The sequence below is a fragment of the Vidua macroura genome, chromosome 3 (genome assembly GCF_024509145.1).
Source record: "Vidua macroura isolate BioBank_ID:100142 chromosome 3, ASM2450914v1, whole genome shotgun sequence".
Lineage (NCBI taxonomy): Eukaryota > Metazoa > Chordata > Aves > Passeriformes > Viduidae > Vidua > Vidua macroura.
The window spans coordinates 14,119,898-14,141,838 of record NC_071573.1 but is presented as its reverse complement, the minus strand read 5'-3'; positions in this window follow the sequence as shown (position 1 = coordinate 14,141,838).

Genomic DNA, 21,941 nt, shown 5'->3' with positions numbered 1-21,941 from the left:
GAACAGCACTTTCATTTTTAACCATCAGTGTATGATATATGGCTTAAATTTTTCTGGAAACCACCTTACATGGAATACCTCTATTGCAAAGCAAGAGAGCAAAGATGCAAGATTGCAGCACCTGGTGTAAATGGGCACCATACAGAGTATGTACAGGACAGTATACATTGTCATTTCCTTAGTACAGAGTATGTGGGCAACATAGAGCAGAACATGCAGCAAGTAAGTCAGTGTGCTTTGGTACCATAGATCCGACACTTTTTGGTGTGGAGAATGAAAGCAGCCTGTATTTTAAGCTTAAGGGTGGACTTGTTCCCCTAGTCATCTTAGTTGTGTATACATGGACATCAAAATTACCATACTGTATCAGACCACATATTCATCTACTCTAGTAGCCTAAAATGGTCCCTCTAAATTCATCAAATCACCCTCTAAAGCCGTGATAATATGGCAAAATTTAGCCTGCGTTTATTTTGAATAAAAAAAAGTCTGTTATACATTACAATAATAGCACAGTTTAAGTCTGAAGTATCTATCCATTCAAACACTACTGAAAAGTGAAGAGTGGGCTTTTGCTATTTTTTCAGCCTCTCAAAAGAAAAGAAAAATCAACATAGTTACAATATGTAAAATGGTAATTATAAGAATTGAAAATAATTCTTGATATCTGATTAATTTCTTCCTAGCCCAGGATTATAAAAGCCTTGTACTCAAAAAGTGGATTGCATTTGCAGCTGAGAAAAAGTGTTCTTGTCACCACGCAAATCGCTTAGGAGAAATATCCCAGAAATGGACATATGAACACTTAGTTCTGTCCAGCAGCTAAAACTTGTACTTTGCAAGGAAATTTTTAATAACTCGTGTGACTCTGAATTTATACAAGCAAGTCAGAGGCAGCTGTGAAAAACACTCTCATACAGAAGTGATCTGAGGCTATGAACTGTTACAGACTAATTGCACCCATGTGATTGATCCCTATAGGCACAGATGGACTCTCCCCCCCCAGACACTGATATGTGTCCCCAGAGGAAACAGGCATAAATTGAATGAGGTTAATCAGCCTGTGTCACAGAAAGCTCAATGAGACTTCCATGCAAAGGGAAATGTGCCTTTAATCTGAGCCAAGTATGATTAAGAAGCATGAAGAAATGGCTAAAACTCTGGGGTAATGTTATTTGAGTGAAGGTATCACTCTGCTTTCACACCCTGGCTTTTGACTATTTAACTGTGTAATTTTATGTTTGCGTAGTACATTGCAGGAGAACATGTACTGACACTGGCTATCAGCAAGGAATATAGCTAGGACCAGCGAACAAAAATTTGTAACTAGCTGCTATGGTTCATTTTGAGTCCATCTCCTGAATATGTGGGACCAGATTTCATTACAGGTATCTCAGGAGACACCCGAGAGCCCCCGGGCTTGGAAATGACGGCCAAGCTCTGCCCAGGATGAAGGTGTACCTGTGGGCATTCTGCCTTCTCACAGCTGACCTCCACCGGGAACAAAGCGCACTGCTGACTGACAGCCAAAATGAGATATCAATCACAACAAATTGTGCAGATCCTCAATCCTACCCTTTCTTACAGGGAAAAAAAAAATGAACAAAATTAACATGAAATTACTAAAACTCCACTGAGATGAACAATATAGTTCCAAGCTCCAGAAAATTGTTCAGAAAGTGGCTTGGGATTTTTTGCCATCTGATATGTTCATATTAAGAGAATGACATCTTCACTTATGTCAATCTTCTGTTCCCTTTTGATTTTTCATACAGAAAATCACTTACACAAAAATCAGTATAAATGGAAAAAAAAAAAAAAAAGGAAAAGTGTTGCCAAAACCCACCTAGGCTTCTTTATCAAAACAGGTTTGATATTATTTTTAACTAAGCCAGGATAATCTTTTACAATATCTGTCAAAAGAAACTGTAATCAAATTCTCCTCTATTTCAGAATCTGTACAGAAGAACTAAATTCCTTCTGTAATGGTTAGAATTGGTTTATCGTTATTCTAGATTCTCTTCACAGGCAAAAAAGATGTTGAAATATAGAGTTATTTAAACTAAAAGGTGTTGGAAAATGCAGATAGGCATCTAATGACATGCCCAATGACATCCAGATACATAATTCTAAGGACAGGGTAAAGATCCTTTTACTCTGTATTTCAGGTCCAGATAGCACTTCATACTGGACCTGACACAGGGGATCCTGAATTGTATGAGTATTTCAGCTCCCTGTGGTGATGCCGTGCACTTTGCAAGCATTTATTACTGAGGAGCAAATGGGGAGCCAGAGGCTGCATCTTTTGCAGAACGAAAGGTGAAACCAATCCGTGCATTTCTCCCTTGAACCAAGCAGCCACAGCACCTCGGGATAGGCTCTGTCAAACGTAGCTGTGAAGCAATTCCTGAAGTTGCAACTCAGTGTTGGTTCTTTTTCTCAAGTAGATGATCCTTAGACTATAAAAACCTATGGCTTCTGCCAGCTAACATAGGAAGTCCTTTCCTTTAAATCAGTGGTGTCTGCGCACTGAAATCGAAAGCCTGGATCCAAACACAGCAGATGACTCACTTGGGAAGTTGCTGCAGCCACACATAGCAGCACTTGTAATACCGACCACCTTTCTTTTTGGAAAAAAAATCCCAACATTTTACATGCAAAAAAGAAGGCAGTTTCTCCTTCATTTATGTTACTGAGTTCTATACTCACTGTTGTCTTTTTCCTGCATAGTGAACTTTATTACTTTAAACTCTGAAGGTGAAAGAGGAAAAAGGCATCCCATCACTCATGCTATGAATACATATTAGATTAAGTGCAAATATAATTCTTACAGTGGATGTGCATTTGGTTTGTATTAATTATACCTCTCTACATCTGCCACCCAGTTAGCTCCCAATACAGCCACACAGCTCCAGCAGCTTTACACAACTGAAAGGAGAAAATAAATCATCGCTCTAATGAGAGTTCAAAACTCCATTAAAGAATTTTCTGGAAAAAAATATAAAAATAATTCAGTCTGGAACAACTCTGCAATAAAAGAGAATATTTCAGTATGTATTGAAATATGACCTAAAAATGCCAGTAAAGTACTCTTCTTTTTTCTATTATTTGAACTGTGAGAAGTCTCTGTCTCTCCAGAGTAAAAGTAAGTTTTCACTCCTGGTAAAATCACAGTATGTGGATTTTTCATTGTGCTATATTTTATGTTACTGAACCTCAAATTTTTAAATTGTCAGTTTAATTTATAAAACATCAGAATCTACTAAAAAATGTTCAAAATATCAACATTTTTTCCTTTAAGTACGAGACCTCAAGAGCACTAATTAATCAATGTCAATCTCTCTGACCAAGATCTTATCACTTGAGAGAGTGTGTGTGTTCTATTATATTAGTACAGGCTGTTTCTAATCAGCTTGGCTTGAGGAGAATATAGAGATGGAGGAAAAGGGAGTGATTTTCTGTGTAAAAAAGACAAAATCTGATACTATGCATCATAAATCCACATTTTTGCTGTATTTGTGAGCTATCGGCTAGAGTTTACTCTAACTGATTACAAATAAGCACACAACTGCAGAAGCTCCAGTTTTCCAATTGCTATTGTAAGGAAGTCAATTGTCCTACATATGTAGGGCAGCCCTGGATGGGAGTAAGATATTTGCATCTCCACTTGCAACTTTCTGAACATTGCATGATAAATGACAGTTTGGGGAATCACTCACAGCTGTTTGCTTGCTTGCTTTTGAAAAGAGAAGGCGTTTGACGCTGTTATGTTATCTCTGCAGCATAGCTGCAAAGCAATTCCAAGAAGCAAGATAAATTAACTTTTAAAAGATAGTACATTCTTCTGTGTGATACACACAAGACAAGTCATATTTCAGATTTAAATTAGCTTATGAAACCCATCTTTTAGTTATAATAAGTAAGATTTTTAACTGCAGAAACACAACAAATTAGGAGGAGGCTACAATCACTTCTTAAGGGTTTATAAAATTGCAATTGGTTGTTTTGTCACATGTGTCACATGTGTGATGTGTCATTTCTGGTCATGCAAAGTAGGCATGAAATACTGCAACCTAACCCTGAAGTCAAAGAAAGAAACCATTAGACAAAGTATAATGTGGCTGTACAGTAAACTAAATAATCACATCAAAAATTACCACAGGGTTCATTCTTTCTAAAATAAGTGCTATTGGCTCAACAGTAATTTCAAATTACTGATATGGCATAAACGTGATAACACTGAAAAAATCCCCCAGTGTTCTGTACAGGATATCCAATTGATTTTATGTTTTCCGTCATTTATTTAAACAGAGTGGCTTACTTTTGAACAGATAAGCAGCAGTTTCAGGTGTACAAACAGCAACACATCTGAAAGGAGCCTTATTCACAAAGGGGTAGCAGCCAGTACACATTGGACTAGGTCAATATATCCTTTCCAAGTTACCTGCTTATTCAAGAGTTTTGGTTACATCCTGAGATTATCACAAAGGAAAGAGGGATAGATTCCAAAGTCTTTCAGAACCTGAGTTTAAGGAACACAATCAACACATACACTGTTTGATGTTCATACAATAAAAACTTGGAGTGCATGACAGAAACTCATTCTCCAAAAAAATCAACAAGAGATCTTCAACTATAATGCCAAGAATGTGAAATTCATGCTTTGCTTATGTGTAGTTACAGCGAGTGTTTTAGCGAAGAAACACAACTGCCCAGAAGCCAGCTGTGTGCATGTTTTTATCCCTAAAACAGCTGCTGCATTTGACTATGCCACTAAGAGAGAAAGTCTCCTCCTCTCCCACTGGCCACTATATTAAGTAGTTCGCTGTAATTGCTGCACAGCACTTGGCAGTGGCAGGCATGGTAACAGTTAGCATTAATAAAAGTAGGAACTGTTTTCACAGTTGCATGTCTCACAGTCTCTCTCATGTGTGAAACCACATTCGGTGCAGACAAACGGGATATCTACAGCATGGACGGCTGTGGGTTGTGACAGAACAAATGTGCTCAGCAGAGAGGGTGTCCATGTGAGCACAGGCAGTATAGAAGTCAAGTAATTAGGCAGTAAAATAAAATATGCAAGTATGATGATTACTGAAATCACTACTAATGTATTTCATGTTCAGAACTCAGTGTTGCACTAATGAAAATTAATAACTTTGAGGGACTGTTTTTATTTAAACACACATGCCTTAGTGCATGACAAATAATGTGTCTGTATGCATGTTTAGATAGATTTTTCCTTACACCTTCATCTGTAGGGAAGGAATGAGTCAGAGTAGCCAGCATATAGCTCTATCTGTACCTGTCTATTCCGAAAATATCACAACAAATATTTCAGGATCTTTTCAACTGACAGAAGTAAAGGTCAGGGTCATAGCAAAGGGCAGTTCATGGAGGAGGAGATTAGCATTTCTCTAAGTGATTTCTTCTTCCATCTACTTTTTTATATCCTCTATAAACAGTCCACTAATTTCAAACACATTTTTTGAATTCTGCAGAGAAGTCAGTTCTAAAAAGGTATCATCCAAAAAAATCCATTTTTCTTGGCTCATTCATCAGCTATCCTGTCTTTTCTAGTATAGATATGGGTGGGAGAAGGCATACGTGTGTGTGTGTATATTCTGTATATAACAAATATCGGTGTAGCCTCAATTTAGCATTCTGTACTCACACATTACTTACGCAAAGGTATTGATTGGAGAGCTTTGTTACTAGGATTTTTTTTAGCTTCTATTTCATTGAAAAATAATTATTTAATAGATTGATTAGATTAGCATTTTTCTCTTTTATCTGACTGGTACGCTAATGCCAAAAGAAAGTTCCAGGTGCTCAGATCCTTTACAAAACAGATCTTTATTTTGCATATCCAAACGCACGGCAGCTCTCCAGCATCCCACACACACTGAATTCTCCTCTTTTAAGCATCTTTAAACTGTGTGCTAGGTCATCTCTGAATTCATACAGAGATTTAATACATTTATTTTTAAAGATTGCCTTGAGATCAGAGCTTGGTAAATGGCTCTGTGGAAGGGTAACCCCTCCCCTGCCATTCTCTGCCTTGTCACCATCCAGCAATAACTAGCTGCTTCTAAAATAAAATTAAATGCAGTGTTTCCTAAAGACTGTGACATAGAGTGCTCATTTCATTTGTGTTTTGGCAAGCAGTTTTCCAGATTTCAGATGAAATTCCTCAGTAAATAGTTTTCTTCCTCTCTCTCAATGTGTGGCCAAAAAGCATTAAAGAAGTTGATTCCTAATAGCCTTTCAGTTCAGGTCTTCACCTACCATTTTGCAAAATGAAGACAGACAAGGTAAATAAAACCAGTGATCTAACAGCAACTCATAGGCTTCTCATACAGGCATCATTTATTCCTGTTCAAGCTGCTGCCACCAGATGCATTCAGCCCCATCCGTGCCTGCCTTCGTGCATGTAAGCACAGCTGCTGACAGACGCTGCATAAGAGACTGGAGGAGTTGGGGGTGCTGAAGAAGAGAAGACTCCAGAAGCATCAGCCCTGGCCCAGCACTGGTTGTCAGCACTCTTGGAGCAGCAATAATCCATCCACCCCGCTGGCACACCTAACGGTGGGGCTGCTCCCCAGACTCCTCACTGACAGCACCTGTGCCGTTTCCTTGTCCCAGGAATGTAGACTATGCCCTGCCTGCTCATGTTTCTGAGGGCTCTTGGGGAATATTTCATTCAGGCCTCCTCTAGTTTTTAGCCCTGTACTGTCTTCAACAACTGATCAGTGCTAAGCCCACAGAAAGCTCCAAACAGAACAGTTAAGGCACAGCCCAAGGGGGCAAGAAGATTTTTCTCCACACTTTGGACTGCATGTGTGACAAAGTGCATAAACATGCTGAAACAACACCTAGGCCAGAGAAAAAAAGAACAGACTATATCAGCTTAAAATTAAGACATGCAGAGTAGCTTGGAAATTTGCTCCTGATTTCAGGCAAAAAGGTAAGAATTCAGGACTTTCTCTCCCCATGTGATTTTTGGAGAGAACAAGGAGGGCAACTATAAAGAGGTAGAAGGCAGTTCTGGAAATGAGTTTCTGTGTTGTTTGGCTGACTTTCAAAGGATCTGATCATTTTAATAGTGTATGTATTAAATTGTTCTGTTAATGATGTGTTAAGGCAGTCATGGATTTACTAGAGGTTCTAGGCAGATCAAGGTTACATCTTCCCCACTGGGCACACAGAATCTTGGACAGACATCATTTAGCTATCATTTCAATCACGGAAAACATAGTAAGTTCTTTCTAAAGCTGAATGAATTATTAACATCAATTGTCCTTTTGTTGCACATAATTTCTGCTAGAAGGATGACTCCAGGAATGTTTCACTGCAAATTTTCCAAAGCTTTTTCATCTCTGGTTGCCTTGGTGCATGGCCCTATGCTTATACTATTCTCTATGGCCTGGAGAAACAGCCAAAGGCATTTTGATTCATTTCACATTCAGAAGGAGTGGCCTTTGTGGATGTCGTTTTAGCCCACTGGAAAAATAAAGGCTGAAACCTATTTGTTAGCCACAAATTTTGCTGTTCCATTGAAAGAGGATGGGCTTGAGCTTTTGAGCCTGCAACATCACTATTGAGAATTTACTGAAGACAACAATCCTGAATCACCCATCAAACAATTTAGGCAAAAAAACAAAACTGCAAATTATCTGCAAAGGTGAAAGAACAGATCACAGGCTATCAATGATCTCCTACAGATGCTGTTAGAGAGTCATATGGATACACAGAATGAAAAGGCAAAATGGATTCTGCTTTTTGGTCAAGTTCTTAAGAATTGTGAAGATGGTTCTATGCTCAAGCATGAAATCTGCCTATGCTAGTTATCAGATTAGCAGGATTTTTTTTACTATTTACCTTGAAATATTAAGAAACACATTCCTAGTACCAAGAAAAACCTTTATAGAGAGCAGGACACCAGCACCTATGGAAAGGCAGGTTTCTCATGTGCATAGTTGCACACTGGCATTTGGGAGAACTGTGCCCTTATCCCAGCTGTATCACTGCTCTGCTGGATAACCACAAAGAAGTCATTCTCTTGTCTTCTACCACCACTCTTGTCTTCTTCCCCCTCAGAAAAGTATGAATAATAATTTCAGGCTTCTTTGGAAAGACCTATGAAATCTACGGGTGGAGAGCATTGTGTAAGAGCAGGGTATTACAGGTATATAATAAACATTATTTATGTCTTGTTCAGCTGTGTAGATATTGGTCTAAGCTCCCCTACAGCAGTGATCACAATAAACACTACACTCTTGGCAGTTAAAGCACTTCTCTTGTGTTCACTGCCCAAACTCTTGCTCCAATTCTCCAGTCTCCAGCAGCTGAAAGGTAGAAGATCCATCACAAGTTCTGGACCATTCTAGAGCTGGGCCTGTCTTCATAAGTCCTGTGTACCCCAGTGCCCAACCTCCACTGGCTTGGGTGCTTCCTTTCTCATTCCCACACTCCATTATGTTACATAATGTCTCACAAGATCCATCCCTTGTTGTGTCACCTGGGCAGTGATTCCCACTGGATTAGCTGCACTGTGCCAGCCAAGGTAAAAACCTCTTCCTCCCTCTTTGTCACTCTCTCTGCTGAGGGCTGGCACAGTTTAGTAAAAAAAAAGGGGGGGGGGGAAAGAAAATCAATAGCAAAGCATCAATGTATTTTCTTGTCTGGAAGCACAGCATCTGATAAGAATGTGGATGACTATAAGCTGCTGACAGCAAATTGGATGAATACTGGTTTGCACAGATCTCCAAGCAAGTACTCACTCTGTCAAACTTGGTTCTCCACCCCATGAGGAAAGTTTTTCAAAATAAGGATCACTCTCCAATCCAGTAAAGTTCACTAGCATCACCAAATTAAAGGGATAGTTTGCATATCTGACCATTGTTATGTGAATTTGAGTGGAGGGGAGGAGACCAGCCACCCCAAAGACAATGGCTTCATTAACTATATGAGAAATTTGCAATGATAAGATGAAGCCAATCTGTTTTATCTGAAAAATAATTTAAATAATGCAGAGGATAAAGCCTTGAAAACCTATGTAATAATTAGTCACAGTTTCATTAGGTTTTTCCCTAAAGTTTGGTCTCCCTTTTAAATTACTACCATTGACATGATACAGCTTAGTCACTACCAATTGAAAATTAACTATAGGTCTGATCTAAAAATGAAATCTTCCATCCCATCTTTATTAATTCCCAAGGCAATTTCTTTCACTTCTTTTCACCTTTCTCTCTTTTCAGCTGTACATCACCGCTGCCTTCAGAGCTGTCATTTTACTAACACAGTATTTACATTATTTTGATTCATAATACAACATCACAACAGAGTCATTCTTGGCCTGCCCTCCTTCCTATTTTTTTTTTAATCAAAACAATCCTTTACCATAGTAACTTTTCTTGGCTACGTCCTCATTCCAATAACTTGTGAGCAGCAAAGACTTGACAACACTGATCAGACCACACCATCTCTGTGCCAAATTGAAAGGCCACTCCTCTTTGGAACAGTGAATGCAATCCCAAAGTTACAGGATAAAGCTGTTGCAGGTCTCTCAGAAAGCTCATATTCTTTAGAAAGTTACTGAACATTAAAAGTGGGCTGTGCCAAAACTTTCGGAATTAGAAGTAACTCAAGGGAGCAACTCCTCCCTAAGCCTTTTAATTTATGATAGGAAAGGAAGAGCTATGAAAGTTAACAAACTTTTCATAAAACTGGTAAAGGAAAAAAAGTGTTCAACTCAAGAGAGTAACAGACAAGGAACAAAAGGTGCCAGAAGTCATGCTGAACCAACTCCTTCCAACAATACTTTAGTTACCATCAGTTTGACATTAGATTTTTAAATAAATGTGAAAACAAGAGCCCGCTCATTTCATAATGGTTGTTATTTCACCTATCTAATAATAACTTTCACAATTACACCTTATGTAAAAATATCACAATATTATATTTTCCTTCAAAAGTTTTATACATAAATTTCCTCATGACTTAAAGGTATATATATTAAAAAATATATAAAAATAATTTCAATATTCATACTTATGTTTTCATATGTTTTCATACCGCTAAACTTTGATAAAGTTAAAATGCAAGGAAAGGGGCTTTGATTGTTATTGAAAGATTTGAAAATGATTGAGAATTATGAATTATATTTATAGCATTACAATAAGAAATAGCACTAAGAGTCTCAGTAAGCCATCCCATACTTCCAAATCAGCACATTTAAAATAGTTTTCAATTATTTTTATTCTGAAAAACTTATATTTTACAATAATTTTTGGTCAGAAATGTCATCATTAGTCTCTGATTGCAAACCAACAATTTGAAAAATATTTTACCTACCATTAGGAAAGAAATATTCAAGAATGCAACATTTCAAGATAGCCAAAAATCTGTGGAGATTATTAAAAGTGAGTGATTTTGAAGATGAAGTAGCTACTATGTAAGCATAATAAACAATATCACTACATAAACATAGAATCCCATAAATTGATGGCTATAAAAAGTGGTAGGGTTTTTTTATTGGTATAATCTTAGTGATGCCACACATTCCCTATTTTTCCTGAAAATTACCAAGGTTTTGCAATTCTTTCAAGGTTCAGCTTCTAGTCTTGTTGCCAGATATTTGCATGCCCAGACAAGACAAGTGCTGCAGCAGTGGTACAGATATAGTCACAGGATATCGAGCAGTCATGCTCCTTTTTAGAGCATCCTAGCTCTTACTGCTCAAGTCTACACCTGGAGTATTTGTTCTCTCCAAAGCCATGATAAACAACAGTAGATTTACCTCCACTTCTGAAATGAGCCTTTCTGTCTATGCTCTTTTTTATAACTTACCTCCTCTCTGTTGTCCTTAGCCTTATTAAGTCCCAGACCTTGCTCTTTCTACCTCTTCATTACCTCAGCTGGAAACTTCAGTTGTTCATGAACAACTGTCAGGCTCTTCACGATATATCTTCCAAATGCCTTCAAATGCAGCTAATACTGACTTTTCCCCTGGTCCAGGATAGTTTCTGTTTTCACCTTTACTTCCCACCAACATGTGTGATAAAGTCCTTCTGCGGGGCTTGTCCAAAAAATTCTCCAGGTCTCACTCTTCAGCTTAATTTTCCTATCATAAACATGATCTATATTAGTTTCTACTTTTTCTTCTGTGTAGCCCATGAATCCTCCTCTTCCACCTCATTTGTATTGCTGATGTAGGGCTGCTTATCCACTCTTCTTTGGCAACCTGCATTCTCTCCTATTCCTGAAATAGAAGAGATTTCTACTCTCTTCTCCTCTCCCAGGAAAAACTGCTCATTGCACATAGCTTAACCAAACAAGAATCATAGTGTTTTGTTAATGTCATCGTTAACTGGTAGTCATGACCAATATCAATAACAAAACAAATAAACCATAATCTTACACAACATGAAATGCTCATAAATACCCACAAGTTTCTAAATCGCCTCCTACAAGTAATCCCAAGAAGGACTCTTGGCCTGTACACACAACTAAGTACACATTCATGCACACACACATACAGCGGAGTGTGGATCACAAGCCCTCCTCTAATGGGAGTCCAGATACTTGCAGACACCTCCAGAGGGAGATGTGGATGCTGTCACATCATGAGGAACCATGCTGCATCCTATAATCCACAATGCACCACCTGCACCTGGTAAAAAAGCATCCCAGAACAGTGCACATGCATGCCCTGAGTTGCTGCACCCCACACCATCAGGCCCTCAGCTGGATGCAGGCTAAAAGCAAGTTATTGAAAGCTCTATTTAAACTTTCACAACAGCATGGATCTTATTTTGACTATTCTTTATTCAGCATTGATAATGCACAAATTATTACAACAGACTGATGCTTAGGCTATCAGGTCATGGATGCCTCCTCTGCAGCCTACAGAAGTCACCTTGTCTGAATTTTCCTCAATTCAGTTTTGCATTTTGTACCCTTCCTGTAAAATGTGACAGCTGCAGGGACAATGGCAACAGCCAACTTGGATAGCAGCAAAAAGAGAACCCGGCTTCAATGTAAAACCCCAAAACTCTGTGCAAAGACCCAAATCCGTCAAATCTGAAACTTGTCAGAAGAATATAGTGGTTGTCACCATTTTTGTGAACTGTTCCAAAATGTGAATGCTAACTGATTCATTTCAAACTGTTTTAGACATTCCAAGGTTATTTGGAGTTGTTTTTCTCAGATGACAATAGAGTATTTTGGAATGAAACCTGATATATTTTTCACAAGCTGAGAAATTAATAAACTAATTTTGTGAGAGCTTGTTTTGTTTTTGGCAAGCCTTACTGTGTTTGCATTCTCTATCCCTTTCTTAGTTTGTGTATATTTCTTGTTTCAAACAACCAGCAACATAAAATCATTTGAACTCTGTGTGATGGAAGTGGTTACATTTTATCAGTGCCCTTCAATCAATCCCCAATTTTATCTTAGTTCCAGCCTCTTCTCTCACCTGAGATATTCTGCATCCTCACACACCAGTACATTTCATAAAAATCAAAGGCTTTTACTTCCAAAAACAAAAACAAAAACAAAAACAAAAACAAAATCTATATTTTCCCTTTCCTTGTCTGGCATTTTTTGTCTGAGGAAAAAAATATCATCTTAAATCCTAATTAAGACAGAATTTTATAAATAAATAAGATATGCCTTTCAGAAACCAAAACTTGCTTAGCAAGCAGCAATTGATTCCCAATTTTAATAACAGAAGATGCTTTAAACCACTAATACTGTTGCCAGAAAATTATTTGTGAATCTATTAAAAAAGACCTAAAATTAGGTTGATACAGAAAACCAAAGTAATTAGCTATATAATATTCACAGGGACTTAGCTGCAGCATCTCCTGTCTGAAATATTTGCATTATATTTCTGTACCTTGCTGATTCACAATTTAATTTCAAGCTCCAGAAGAAAGCTTATCTTCTGTCCTGTATCTTATTTCCTCTATGTGATGTTCTAAATTGCACTTGAAGCCTTGCTTCAGAATTTTTCTAAAGAAAGTTACTTCATTTGTTTTGGCACTTTCTCTTTGCAATTTTTCCAGTTGTCTTCTTGCTTTCATTAATATTTTTTAAAACATGACTCAAAAGGCTTCCATCATGCATTGCAGATGACAAATAGAGATCATATCCTATCAGATGAACATTTCTGCTGATAGAGAGAAAGTATGAATGATCCTGATTTCTTTGAAAATTTGGCTGCATCAGGCCTAAAAAAATCAAAATTCATTAGCTCTCCCCATGACAAATGCATGTGAAAGAATGTGAAAGGTGCTCTTGAATTAACTATGTTTCTTTCTCTGGCCTATTGTGTGCTATCTTTTCCTGCACATCTACTTAGAGCTCAGTAGTTCAGATTTAACTCAGTGCCAGTGCTCCTTTGTTGTATTGCATGGCATCTCTACATGGAAAGGACGAGATTTTTTTCCTGCTATTATTCTCATGGTCACAATTATAACTTCCTTTATATTGAAATTACCATTTCTCCAGATGCCTTTGAGCCACTCTTCAGTCAGGGTACCCCACTGTAGTAGGGCAGACAGGCCAGTCTCTGCCTCAGTCAGAGTTCACAGACCTGCAGTCTTCCTGCACACACAGAAGACCCCTGCACTGCCAGCTTCTGGCTGCTGAAAAGGGATATCCTGGGAACCCTCAACTTTCTGAGAAGCAGCATTGTTTACCTGAACATGATCGCTAGGAGTCAAAGAAAGGGTGAAAAATAACAAGCTGCAAAGCTGATCAGAATGTGTGAACCTAAGATTCAAGAGAAGTCCTTTCTTCAGAGTTTTAGTCTTTCTTTTCTCACAGTACAGTTCCTAGGACCCTTCTCCCTCCTTAGTTTCAGCCCATACAAGAGACATGCAAACATTACATTTCTCAGCAGCAGACCCTGGCTCATTCTTCTATTGACTCCTATCAATGCCCACCACTACCTCTTACATATTCACAGGAAATCCTCTGTTTTCCTCTATTTATGCTCCCTGTTGTCCCACTGAGCCATGACAATTACACTTAGACCAAGAAAGGCTTCTAAGATAATCTCCCAGACATGATGTCTGATCTAGTATCTGATCTCCTAGTCTCATTGAATGGGAAGATTTTACTCACCATCTATTCAGTGGCATGTTCACTGTTCCAACTGGTACAAACATTTGAAAGGCAGAAAATCCGGCAAAGATCTTTCAAAATTCCTCTCCTAAAACAACCTCCTTTCACTTGATAGACTGAGAAGAAATGCTTTACATAGTCAATATTATGTTTGTGGACTCTGTTTATGGTCTTAGTGCAAAGAAAAACAGATGAGAACATAATTAAATAGAGAGTTGAAAAGCACCACAGATTAATATAAAATGATAAGAACTAAACAATTCAGCTTCTGTAATAGTAAACATATCTATCCCATTAAAATTCTTAGAAAGAATTAACACAATGATAGATAAGAGCAAACTGATGGATACAAATAATTTGTTCTTTGCAAAGACTTTTGAAAACCAGATCTCCTACAAGTGGTTCTTAAGAATATTTGGAAATCATTTGTTAGTGCATATACAGCAGAGCTTTAATTCAAATTTTCCTCACTTTCTGTGGTTTGGGGTACAGTGTGGAGCTGCCTCAGAATGTACAAGAAGGTTTTCTTCCAGACAGATCTAAATCAGAAGATGCAGGCATAAACCAGACCTGTGACACTTCAAATGCTACTGTGTACTTAGACTCCAGACCATATCAGAAGAAATCTAGCTGACTACAAACTCCCAAAATGCATGAGGCACATACATCAGGGACTCCCAATTGCTTTGGTCTACAGACTTGCACACCCAGAGATGTTCTGCTGGCTAATGCAGACCTAGTCTGGGACTCACATTCATCCTGTGAAAGTTACTATATCAACTTGTCTATCCCAAGCTAGGATGTCCCTTTGAGGCAGTAAAAAAATCAGCCTCATGTGACTAACCATCTGTCTTTTGGGTGGTAAAACTAAATCTCTCAAAGCAACTTACTATACAGAGAGAACTGACTTGTCTCAGGGAATGTACTGTATGGAAGCTGGTTGTGGGCAAAGACCAAGGTGGCTCAGCACAGTAGTGGAGTGAAAGGACTTAAAAGGCAGCTAATGGGCACTGGGGCAGATGGTGAGGCTGGAAGAATTTGGAGAGACCCTGGGGTCTGAGGGTAAAACAGAGATGGAGCAGTGGACCTTTTTACAGAGGTGTCTGTAAAACAGAAATTTAGTAATGCCTGTCTTTTGGCAAACTCTTACCCCTTTCTCAGCCATGGAACAGAGGAGAAGGAGGAAAAGGAGGAGGGGAAGGAGGCAGGAATTTGCTGTTTATGCAGCAAGCTCTCCTCTTACAAACAGTCCTTATGCCCTTTGGCATAGGCAAAGCTGTTGGCTCTGCTACTGCTGGCTACTGACTACTCTGCCTGAGCAGCAAGTTGGCCTTGTCTGTCTTGAATGGGATGCCCAAAGAACAGGGGTCTTCTCTGGTGCACCAGCTTACAAGCTGCCTTGCCAGCCTTCCTGACTGAGACAGGGTCCAACAGTGCCTGCTGTGACTCCTCTCTGCCTGCAGCCATATCCTCAACAACCTATAGTTCTAACATTTTGATGAAGCTAATTGCATGTGTCAGAGGTGACAAGCGTCCTTAGATAGTTCACTGCAATCAGATCATATCTAGCAGCTAGTCTAAATGAGAGAGGCTGAGAAAAATGTATGCAAGGTCAACAAGCACACTAAGTGCTCCTGATACCAAGAAGTTCCAAAAGTTCTCTAATTGTTATCCTTGCATTTCTTATACTTAAAATACATTTCTCTTCAGTCATTCTCAGAAAAAAAATATATATATTCTCAAGACTTTAGTCTTACCTTGAACATTTCCCTGGTATTTTGCTGCTCTTTGGGTGTCACCTGGCAATACACCCTGGCCAGCAATCTAAAAAGAGAATTCCAGGTAGTGTTTACACTGGCACTTTCCTGCAGCTCTCTCTTTCCCCTCTGACACAGCTTCTCTGTGTGCAGCATCAAATTACCATGTTGTTTTTCTACTGCCATATTGTATTGCAGCCATATGAACTACCTACATTTAGGCCTGTTTCAATATTCCCTCAGAAGTCAATATTAATAATAGTAATCATCAAACTTTTCAATATTATTTCTCTATAAAAGATTTCACTAACTGCCTACATGTGCTTTGGATCTCAGCCTCGTGACTCTGTGATTATTCATAGAAAATATTTTACATAAACTCAGTATACTGTCTCACTGCTTAGAGAGAGGCAGCAGTTGAAACAGGTCTGTGAAAAACAAGAGAATTAATTTGTTTTTATGAGACTAACCAAGAAGCTTGGCTGAATGTCCTACACCAGAATCTTTGGCACATCTCCTCCACTTTGAGGTACTGTGACATCAGTTATTTTTTGTTTACTGAATATCTTGATAAACCAAGGCTTATTTCCTGCAGTAGTTATTTCAGTAGTGTTATTTCAGTGAAGACAAAGGTAGAACTTGTACCTAGTGTGCTGTGTTAGGTTCCCACATGCTCTTTCTCTCTCTTGCTTCCTCTCTATTTTTAATGTCTCCTCTTCCTGCCTTTTCACTGAAGAAGCATAGCCAGTTGCAAGGTAGCTTGCTTGCTTGCATTTGAAAAAGCAAACCTGGCTGCTCTCCAAGATTTCTCATTTTCACTTACCTGGAACATTGCTTTAAACAGGAACCACATGTATTTACTGGTAGGCAACCCAATAATTTCATTCTCCACAGGAATTTTGGGATGCACACATTAATGGTATAAGCAAGGGGGAAAAAAGTTATTCTGAATGAGAAACCTAGTGTTTACAAAAGTAGTGTTTGATACTTCAGGGTGGAATTTGGTTTCATTCCCCAGCATGTTAAATCATAACTAGGCATGTGTGATTTAATATAGCAGAGAGATTTCCTGATTTGTTTTTAATTGCCAGTATACACAGACTGCATTTTCAGCATGAGTTATTTTTATTTGAGATGAAAGAAAATGGGAACAATAACAAAGTCTTCATGAGAAAATACTTTTCTGCAGCATATCATATTGACTCTGCCTTGCTAAATGTGAGTTTCAAGATGTCATGATGCCCAGAAAAGGAAAGTATCTGCCTAAGATCAAAAAAGGATTCAAGCACAGCTCTAAATTCAATGGGCCTTAAATAGAGGCTTTCTTTAAACACATAACTCAAAGTCTTATAAATCAGGATGGTTTTTATATATACATACATATATAGTATATATATTTCTTAATTACTGTTCATTGTAATGGATTCACTAATAACAGAGCCACGTGTAACACATACCCAACACGGTTCCCATGACATGTTTAAAGCTAAGTTTTATTCTGTATATGCCCTATGGCTAAAGGCAGCTTGTTAGGAAGGGAATTGGCATTTGTTCATTCTCATTCCCTTCATCTGTATTAAAAGACTCACATCCTACTGTAACATTTTCATTTGCAACCCCTTCAGGCCAATAAAAAGCATAATCATTTTCCTCCCCAGTAACTGCATGGACATCAGCTTTAATTTCAGCACACTTTTCTCTTCCCAAACCTTTTTGTCTTGTAACAGCTGGTCAATATATTTCTTCATTATGTCCATTTTCCAAAAACAGCCATGCCATGCTCCCAGCAATATACCTTCTTGACAACACCTTCATCCTAATTGTTTCATCCTTTGTAATTTTATGCACATCCTATTGATGGATGCAGGATGTCTGGGAGGCATACATTATAGATTCTATTTCCTCCACCATATTTACCCAGTTCCTGTGCAAAATACATGCTATCTGTAACAAATTATAAAGTCTAGAAAGCCTTTGATTAAAGTTGCTGGTATGGTGGACTTTGATCCAGAGTTTGTCTTTGTAAATAAAATTCTGCTTAATTTTCACCAGAGCTTTTTCAAATGTACATACAAAAGCCTCGTTTATCCATTTTATCCTGGCAGATAAGCAGCAGTTCTAATATGCTTTAGTGAATGTGTCTGAAATTGTTTCAAAACAGTTCTGGACTGTTATCAAACAATTTCTTCAAATAATCCAAAAACAATCAATAAACTCCATGAGTTTTTGATATTCTGGCCAGTCAACACAAACCTATGTGATGGGACAAGCACCAGCTATAGCTACCTATATGACTGATAATTAATTAATCTCTGTGAAATCTAGATAATTTTTATCTCATTTATGTGTCCTGTAACAAAGTGCAGGATTTAAATCTCCTTCATTTTCTGTCACTTTACCATGCAGAGAGTTTTTAAAATTACAAACTGCATTCTCAGGAAACAGTGTATTTTCTGAGGCTGCTCGTTCAAAAGCCTACTTATTCAAAGTAATTCTGCATACTAACCCATGGCACTCTTTCAGTGCCCTCTCCTCCTTGCTTTAGGAGTACTTGAACTCTTCCAGTTCTGGACATAAGAACTCTAGCGTATTTGTTAAAAGAAATATTACACTGCTAGCAGGTTGGGCATGTTAATACTGGATAGGACCTACTAGCTATTGTCATCCTTTTCAATGACCTTTTTCCTTGCTCATGACAAATCAGAGATTATGTTTAAATTAAGGCAAACAAGAAAAATAAAATTTCCATAGAAGTGCTAAAAGACTGTCCCATAGCTTAACCTAATGGGTCAAATAGTCTCACTACTCAAATCCCCAGTACAGAAATAAGTAATCTTATACAATTAAGAAAAAGGTAACAAATTAATACAGGCCAAAGTTACACTACAAGTTGCACTAGTAATTTTGGTTCCAGTTTTGCATAGTTCTTTAGAACATAATTAATCTATCTGCTTTTCTGGATCAAAATCATAATTAAGATGTTCTTAATCACCTCTTTTAGTTAGCGAAAGAAAATTATTTTAAGACCAAATCAACTGGAGATTGTATCTAAAAAAAGTAACAAAAATTATGAAACTGAGTGATTGGTGAAAAACATGCATCTAGACTTTAAACCATTTTAGAAACATGTTAAGAGATAATTATTATTTAAATATTACATTACCTAAAACTCCCCACCCTCTTCTTACCTTCCCCTCAGGCTAGCCACCATTAGTGTAATTGGCTGATTTTCTGACTACATCCTCCTTAGGAGGAATCTTAAGGCAGATGCTCTGAAGGAGTGGAGCATGAATGGCTCTCCAAATAATTTCAAGGGAGGATCTCCATAAACACAGAGCAGCACAGAGTAGCAGAAGTCAGTGACTTCTGTACCAAAGACTGACAAATGCAGACTCTGTGGGGAGAGAAGGTGGCTGCTGCAGGGACTGACTAGGGAACTCTCAAGGACCCGTGAAAGTAAGGACAAAAAGCATGGGGAGCCAGAAGTACTTAGTTCAGGCAGGAAGCTGAGGTGGTCCTTTGAACCTGATTGTTACTGAACCATCAGACTTCAGGCTGAAAGAGTTCTGTGCAGCTTTTGCAGGCCTGATGAGAGTGTTGTGCTTTCTTCCTCTTCTGTGACAAGGACAAGTTACATCTCCTCCTCTTTGCTGTGTATAAAGAAAATGTTGAGGAACGGTGTAAAAATATCAGAGCAGTTATTTTGATTCTCACGTTCATGATAGATGACATCTGTCAGGGCCCTGAATGCTCTCATGCATTCTGCAACCTGTCTCCTGCTCCATCTCCAGGGTCTGGCTGCCTGTACACCTAAGGACAGCTACATTTTGGTGCAGTGGTGTCTCTTTGGTCAGACTATAGGGAAAGAGCTGTGAGAGGCCTCCATGGGGCCTTGTGAGATGCCTTTAGGCTTAGGCTCTTGTTTCTAGCTGTTGCTTTAGAGGTGTCTGTTCTATGAATATTTATGCCTAGATCCCATAATTCTCTTCTCAAAACTGATGACAACTAAAATACCCAATAGCTCCTTCTACATGCTTTTAAGACAAACCTCGAGGTGCAGTAACTAGATGAAGGAGAACACTCCAACTGAGGGCTCATCTTCACATGAATGGAGAATTTCTTGACATCTAGCTAGTGGTTAACCCAAATCCCTCCAAAAGAAACTCAAAGCATTACTGTCAGTAGACAAAGGTGTGGCAAAACATAAGGCCAGACACCATACCTCTTGGAGTCATGAGGGAGAAAAGAGACCATAAAACCAAGAACTTCTCAGGTGTCAGATCTCCTTTCTGGATTTGTTTTATTCAAATTATCCAAAACATAAATCTATACACATTTTTGTTCATTGGCAGGGTGTTAGATCTGTGGTAGACAAAATCATAGACATAATACCTGTTTGTGTAATAGCCCACCCAGAGCTGAGTAGCTACCTCTCAACATGCACACTCACCTCACCCCCATTTTCCACCTCTTTGATCCCTGAAAATATTTACTTTACACTGAAAGCCAAAACCTCCTTCTGCCCAACTAAACTAACAGCTGCACAAACTTCTGAGAAACAGCTCTGAAGTCTTTTCCTACCAAAAAAAAAAAAAAAAAAAAAAAAAAAAAAAAAAAAAAAAAAAAAAAAAAAAAAACCCAACTTGATCTGTTTGGCAAGAATTATTCTCTGGAAACATAGGTTGCATCTCCTTGTTTGGTCATAAAGTGCTTCTGTGTGATGAATCATTTCCATATATGAGATATATCAAAAATTGGCTTAACATTTTGGATCAGCAGCTACAAGTTTAGGTCTGACTGGGAACTTCTCAACACTTTATACATTGGCCTGTGTTGTATATGTTTTGAACTACTACAGAGAAAAGGAACAGAAAAAGGAAAAAAGCAATCACTTCAGTATGCACAATGGCACATTTAAGTTAGCAAACTGGTTCCAAATAGCTAAGAATAAAATGATGGTGTTCAGGGCATTCTGAGCATAAATGCCTATTCCACTGAAGTCACTTAGGCCCAGGTGCCTGAAAACAAGACTGTGCTAGCTCAATTAGCCAAAAAACAAAAACAAAAACAAAAACAAAAAAAAAAAAAACCAAAAAAAAAAAAAAAAAAAAAAAACACAAAACAAAAAAAGAAACCCAAAAAAAAATCCCTGAAATGGCTGAGAGACTGCCCAAAAGCCTCTATATTTTGCAGGAGACAAAAAGGAAAAGAAAACCAAGCTGTATCAGGAAACATGGAGAACTGGCACAAGGGATGGCTATTTTTGATGGTTACAACAGAATTCCCATACCAATTCACACTTTGAATTTAATAACATAAATATAAAGCATTCATGCAGTCATGTACACCATGTGGCTGTGCTGTCAATTTTGTCTACAGAAGGGATTAGACTGGGACGCCTCCACAAACAGCAGTGATCTCTCACTCACAAAAAGCAGCATGCAGCTTACTATCAATAGTCAAGCAAACCATGTTTTACCCTTATTTATCACAGCATGGTTCAGCCAGGAATTGGAGGTTTCAACAAAAATGAATAATTTTACCAGTAAGCAATACAAACTTGAGATGCCCTTCACCGGTCCCAAAATATCTTGTTTTCCTGGATCACATCCATAGCCTGTATGTCAATGGTAGCTGTAGTCTAGCTGAAGTGACTCAGATTCAAAGCATGAAGTGGGGGGCTTAGCACAGGAATTTATACTGAACCTACGATTACTTCATTTTCACATAAACTTGCGGCATTCTGGGTGTAGCTCTGCTCGCGTTCGCGGACACCGCGCTCCCTAAAGCACCCCGGGGACACCAATTTTAAAACAAGGGCATTACCCCGTGCTTCGAGGCACTTTGCTACGAGGAGCCTAGTAAAATCCAGCGGGGCTGGTGGAAAAACCCCGAAGTTGCTGGCGGGCCGGGCAGGCGGGGCTCGGCTTCCCACCCAGCTAAACAAACGGCTGATAAGGCGGCGCGGGCGGCAGCGCGGAGCTCGCAGCGGGGCCGCGTCTCTCCCAAGGTCAGCTATTTAGGGACAATAACAGGAACACGCGGCGGCGG